Source organism: Triticum aestivum, chromosome 6A (assembly GCF_018294505.1).
Source record: "Triticum aestivum cultivar Chinese Spring chromosome 6A, IWGSC CS RefSeq v2.1, whole genome shotgun sequence".
Lineage (NCBI taxonomy): Eukaryota > Viridiplantae > Streptophyta > Magnoliopsida > Poales > Poaceae > Triticum > Triticum aestivum.
In genome coordinates, this window is record NC_057809.1 from 61,714,051 (window position 1) to 61,720,936 (window position 6,886).

General features: G+C 50.9%; 1 pseudogene; it reads left to right on the forward strand.

Moving 5' to 3' along the window:
• Nucleotides 1–1,453, forward strand: part of LOC123132024 (xanthine dehydrogenase-like) — a 44,745-nt pseudogene extending 43,292 nt beyond the window's left edge.
• The last annotated feature ends 5,433 nt before the right edge of the window (nt 1,454–6,886 follow it).

A 6,886-nucleotide genomic window follows, 5' to 3' on the forward strand; every position in this document is an offset into this window, starting at 1 on the left:
GTGGCGTCCGGCAGGCGCGGCGACAAGCGGCAGCGGAGGCGCGCATGCGAGGAGACGACAGCGGCGGCAGCGGTGGCGTCCGGCAGGCGGCACGTGCGTGCAACTGCCTGCGTGCATGCGCGCCTCGAGCGCCGTGATTGGCGGATGGGTGCGGGCTGGCGTGGGGTCGAGGGACGTGGGGGTGGGGCCGCGACGGGTGCGGCGCGACGCGTTGACTGCGGGGATTGCACCCGTGATCGCGGGCGGGCACGTCTGCATGCCTGCCACGTCACCAGGCGCGTGCGGCCGGCCGGTTTAAATTTTTTTCCCTCCCAGACAGGCGGGATGTATTAATATACATATTGCTTTGCCTGTTTTTTTTTGCGGGCGGTCAGGCCGGCGGGGGAAGCTTTTTCAAAATATGCCCATCCTGCCCTCTGTTATGAAGGGGTATTGGGCAATCTCGGCCGTCCTTGTGTTTACAGGGGGTCTACCGAAGCGGAAGTGATAGAAAAAATGTGTGACTTTGTACTGCAACAGTAGTGGTGAGGCACTACAACATGAGGGGCTCTTTTACTGCAATAGCTGGTCCAAAATGCCTGAAAATGGTTTGACATAAACTACTTCGAAAACAACTTAAAATGAAACCAGACATCTGGCCCTTCGTCCATCTATTTGTTATCCAGTTAACAAGTTAAACTGTTGTCTTATATTAACTGTAACAGCTAATTGTGGGCTGTTCTGTCTAGTGCTTAAATGTTACTCTGCTACATAACCAATGTATCATCGAATCATGCACCCGAAAAGATTTATTGTTTTTTTCTTCTGAAAAGGGCGATTGATACTCCCTTCGTAAAGAAATATAAGAGTGTTTAGATCACTACTTTAGTGATCTAAACACTCTTATATTTGTTAGAGGGAGTACCTAGCAGGATGGCTTTTCTGTCACTCCAGCGACCGCAGCCCACAGGCATATATGGAAGAAATAATGTGAAGTGTAGACGTAGGTCTCCACATTTGCTTGATATTAAAAGCGAAGACCAGTATAGATGACAGTACTTCCCACATGCATTTTACGCACAGAATCATGTGGCAACGTGGAATCCTTTAAAACAGAATATCTTCAACATAAACTTCATAGCTGAATTGTGTTTTTTTTTAAGGCATGTCTTTGTTTCTATTTACTCCATGTCCCCTTGTTTAATCTGTCACTTTATTCTCTTCACTGCAGGGCGTTCCAAACCCAAAGGCCATCCACTCGTCCAAGGCTGTAGGAGAGCCCCCGTTCTTCCTCGCTCCCTCCGTCTTGTTTGCGATAAAAGACGCAATTACAGCGGCCAGGGCAGAGGAGGGTCATCTTGACTGGTTCCCCCTTGACAACCCGGCAACACCTGAAAGAATAAGGATGGCGTGTGTTGACTCCATTACCAAGAAATTTGCCAGTGTATATTACCGTCCCAAGCTTAGTGTATAGCGGCAACAACTAGAAGGTAAATAAATGTCTACATGTTCCCATTGAGTTTATCTTGTTGAGAGCAGCAGGGGAGGCTCTGTTTTGACCTTCCCATCAGGACCATCAAGAACTTACATGTATAAACTCTTGCGATCTTCTAGTAGTACTTGATTAAATTAAGTACACAGAGAACTATCTGAAGCTCCGAGATGATATATATTAAAGAGATCTATATTGAACAGAGTGAGCTAGACGTGGGAACTTCAAAAATCGTCGACAACTTGTCATGCCGAGAATTTAGATGCATATATGTTCTTCAGTTTTTTTTCCAAGGGTACGCCAATGGCGTATCTTAACTTTATAGAAGGGATTTGGTAGGAGATAGGGCCCTATCGGAACTAGGGCCTAGGTTGTAGGGGAAGGAGGGGGAAGGGTGAGGGCTGGTGCGCGGTGGCTGGCGGCGTGGCGCCGTCCTTGCGTCGGGAGCAGCAGCGGCGAAAGCAGGAGGCGGCTAGGGTTTAGGTCTCCCGGCTCCCTAAGGAAAGCTGAGCAAATATTGATTGCTTCTTGCTTGATTAGACTGATATATCTCCTCTCCTTATATAAAGAGGTTTAGTTGACTCCTAAGCAAACGATCCTAATACGATAAGATAATTGGGCTAAGCCCCTAATTAAGATACTTGGGCCATAACCCACTGGGCTAAGCTGCTATGCCGGTCATAACACTTCTCCCCGCCTGCACAAACAGCTCGTCCTCGAGCTGTAAGGTGGGGAAGCGCTTGCTGAACTCCTCGAGGTGATCAACCGGTGTCAAACACCTTCGCGACAGCTGGGGCGGCAAGGTCGGCGGCGACGGCGTCCTCCGGAATGTAGTCTGCAACCTCCAGGTAGAAGAGTCGCGGGCAGGCGTGGCCGGGCGTGTAGGGCTCGTCGCAGTTGAAGAACAACCCTTGGCGCGACGCTCGAGTAGCTCGGCCGAGGTGAGCCGGCGGAACGGGCGCGCCGCGGTCGCGGCGAGGGGTGCCGCGGAAGCCTGAGCAGGCCGACCCTGAGCGGAATCTGGCCAAGGTAGCGACCCAGTGGCCCGGGACGGTGACTCCTGCTGGACGGCCACCGCGCGGCGCTTGAACGCGCGGGCGTAGTACATGGCCGTCTGGATATCCTGGGGTCCCCGAAGCTCCACGTCCACGCGGATGTGATCATGAAGTCCACCGACAAAGAGGTCGGCCCGCTGCTGCACCGTCACGCCCGACGCGTGGCATGCCAGTGCCTGGAAACGGTCAGCGAAGTCCTAAACCGTGGAGGTGAAGGGAAGGCGGCCTAGCTCCGCCAGGCGGCTCCCGCGGATCGGGGGCCCAAAACGAAGGAGGCAGAGCTCACGGAAGCGCTCCCAAGGGGGCATGTTGCCCTTGTCCTGCTCGAGGGCGTAGTACCAGGTCTGTGCCGCGCCGCGGAGGTGGTAAGAGGCGAGCCAGGTGCGCTCCGATGCGAGGGTGCGCTGCCCGCGAAAGAACTGGTCGCACTGGTTGAGCCAGTTGAGGGGGTACTCCGTGCCGTCATAGGTGGCGAAGTCGATCTTGGCGAACCGCGGCGGTGTCTGGGTCGGAGCGTCGTGTCGAGCTAGCTCGGAGGTGTGGAGTAGCGAGGCGGGTGGCGCCTAGTCGGAGTACTCCGGGTAAGGACCTGCGGAGCTGGATGGCCCGCCGAACTGCAGAAACGGGGTCGGCTGCTCCGGAGTCGTGGTGTAGACCGGCGATGGCAAAGACCCAGCCGCCCAAGCTGGTAGTGGTGACGGGGAGGCCGGAAACCGGACCTGATGTATCAGAAGGCCGGCCGGCGAGGACGCCCTGAGCTGGGCAGAGGTGGCGCTGGTGGTTGCAGCGTCGGCTGTGAAGGGTGGGCGGGTGCGTCAGTTGCCGCGGGGGAAGGCGGCTGCAGATGCCAGAGGGGAGCCGCAGCTGGCGGCGGCGGCAGATGCCACAGAGGAGCCGCGGCCGGAGTGGTCTTGCCGGGGTGCCCCTCCTGGAACGGCAGCCCGGTGCAGGCCGGCCACGGCAGCGTGGGGGAGCCTGCCGGGAACGGCAGCAGCGGCTGCCCGCTGTAGGCAGGCGCGCCCTGGGACGGCCACGGCAGCGTGGGGGAGCCTGCCTGGAACGGCAGCAGCAGCTGCCCGCTGTAAGCAGGCGCGCCCTGGGACGGCCATGGCAGCGTGGGGTGGCCGTAGGCGGTGATCGGCGCAGCCGACGGAGGTGCGTACGGCCCGGCCATGTACAGTTGGTACAGGTTCAGAAGGAGTCCCTGGACGGCTGTCATGAGATCCCGCAAGGTATTGGTGACCTGTTCCGGTGTGAAGATGGCGGTCGTTGGCGGCGCGGAAGTGATGGGGGCCAGGGGCGGTGAGGAGCCCGTGGTGGTGACTGGGCCCGACAGCGTGGAGGCCCTGGCGGTGGTCATCGGGGCGAACGTCATCGGCGCGGAGGTGGAGATGGGCAGCGGCGGCGATGGTGTTGACGAAGATATGATCGGACCCAAGTCTCTGGAGTCTGGATACCAAATTGGTAGGAGCTAGGGCCCTACCGGATCTAGGGCGTAGGTTGTAGGGGAAGGAGGGGGAAAGGCGAGGGCTGGTGCGCGACGGTCGGCGGCGTGGCGGCGGCGTGGCGCCGTCCTTGTGTCGGGAGCAGCGGCGGCGAAAGCAGGAGGCAGCTAGGCTTTAGGTCTCCCGGCTCCCTACAGGAAGCCGAGCAAATATTGATTGCTTCTTGCTTGATTAGATTGATTGATACATCTCTTCTCTTTATATAGAGAGGTTTACTTGACTCCTAAGCAAACGATTCTAATACGATAAGATAATTAGGCTAAGCCTTTAATTAAGATACTTGGGCCATAACCCATTGGGCTAAGCCCCTATGCCGGTCATAACAAGATTCTTCAGTTTGTTTTAAATTACAGATGCTATGTGGTTGAACCAAGCTCAACGGTACCACATATAAAAACACTTCATCTCAACCCCAGCCCTCTCCTCGTGGTAAATTAATTTGTGGCCCCTCATAGGTCTGCTTCTTAATAATTCTACATCACTTCTCGTAATTGTAAAATAGATTATGCTCATTGTGTAACCGTAAAAACAGAAAATGCATTCTAGTTGGAACACTTAAAGGAGATTAAAGAACCTTACCAAATGTATATAAGCTTAAAATTGCAATATCCTATCCACGTTGGCATCACATAATTAGCTACTATATACAGATGACATCCTTGTGTTTCGGTAGAAACGAGAAGCTGAATCAGGACAATAGCTTTTTTTATCCAAAAACATGCAATAAGTTTTTTCGAGTCGTCCCCCGTTGTGCATTGATAGAAAACCAGTGATTTAAAGGCCTAAAACTTGCAATTGATTCTTACACCTCAAGGCAGCAAGGAAAGCAACATCTACATACAATTTTCTTGAATTTGTCAGACTTATACATTCTCAGTGACTCCCATGCCTAAACTCGTGACTGGAAATAGGCGGACTATTTTTGATCTAGGATGAGAAAAGAGGAATATTTAGCACACATGACAGCATTGTGTGGTTTGTAAAGCAAGTTCCCTAGTATATGACACCTGTTTATAGCCGAACCATGGCCAATTGAGTATTTTGGAGTTAACCAATATTTTCTGGGCCACAAAAAAATTATACGTTTGCATGCCTTCAATCTTTTGTCTTCATTTCCACACTGTTATTCTCATAAATGGAGAGATCGACATCTTGCACTTATGAAGCACCTGCAATGGTACTCAGGGATGTTAAAATGGTGATTCTATTGAATATAGAATGCTCATGCATCTGTCGGATGTAGAGGCCGGGGGTGATCCTCCTTCTCCAAAAAAAGGCTCTTGTGCTCACCAACGTGAGCTGACGGTTGCATATATATACTTGCGTACGTGCCATTACTAGATGTTAGCGCACTGCATATATGTGAGTTACTGATTTGTTAACATTTCTGAATTTTTGCTGACAAGATGTGGCCTGTACTTAAAGGAAGATGTGTGTCACTGTCAGTATATACACACGCACAGACCGTACACATTTAAGGAAAAGGGGATCCAAAGAAAGAAAAAAAAGCACCCTCTGATCCATATTACTTGTCGCTCAGACGGATGTATCTACCAAATCTAGATACATCTATTTGAGCGACAAGTAATATGGATCGGATGAGTAGTTTTTATATGAGCCTAACCTAATACGTGACCCCCCCACCCACCCACCCACCCACACACACACACACAAAAGCATTTTCGTCTTTTTCTGAAATTGGAGCCATGTTTCAGTACATGTTAATTTGTCCAAATGACGAATGATTAGATGTGATGAGAAAATGATTTAATTCGACTCTGAACTATGTAATCGTAAAGTTTTGTATAGTCCGATCCTGAGATGATTTCTGAATATCGTCTTCCTGTTACATGTTATATCTCGCTTTCATGATAATTTCAGGCACTGGAAATGGAAGTAAAATGCAATTCTCCATCGTTTGATGCATTGTTTTTGGATTGAGGTGTATCTCTATCCATTACAGGAAAAATACAATGAAACACCAGAACAACCAATGATCAATAAATGGATATCACAAACCGACACAATGCAAAGACCTCAGTGTTAGCAATAGCAACTTGATATTATCAGGAGGCAAACACCATCATATATACATGTACAGGGGAGGCCAAAAGGCCAGAATGCAAAAGGCCAAAGGCCATCATAATTATAACTCTAACACCCCCCTTAAACTCATGGTGGATCCACAACACTGAGTTTGGAGAGATAAAATCCATGTTGTGCTCTAGTTTGGGCCTTCATGAAGAAGTCCGCTAGCTGTAACTCGGAAGGCACATACTGAAGAGCAATAACATGGTCCTGCACACCAGCGCGCACAAAGAAAGCATCAACACCAATATGCTTGGTAAGTTCATGCTTCACCTGGTTCCGTGCTATACTGATAGCACATGTACTGTCTGACAAGAGTGTAGTAGGCGCAGTAACAGTAACACCAAAATCCTCAAGTAACCAGCGTAACCAAGTCACCTCTGCTGTGAGAAGAGCCATAGCTCGCAACTCAACCTCTGCACTCGAATGGAAAACTGCAATTTGTTTTTTTGCCTTCCAGGCAATGAGAGAGCCAACAAGAAAGACACACTCAACAGACTGAGCAGTCAGTTTGGTGCATTCATGAGGGGCAAGCAAAACATAGCAAACACAACCAAACAAGCAAAGCGTCGAATAATCGGGAGAACGACCAGAAAGACGCTCAAGAGGAACACCACTATGTAGAGTAGCAGATGGCTGAATATTGATGAGATAGGTGGAAGTGGTAACAGCCTCAGCCCAGAAGTGGGGCGGAAGAGAAGCAGTGATCATCATCGCACATGTTGTCTCAAGAAGGTGACGATGCTTGCGCTCAGCCACACCATTCT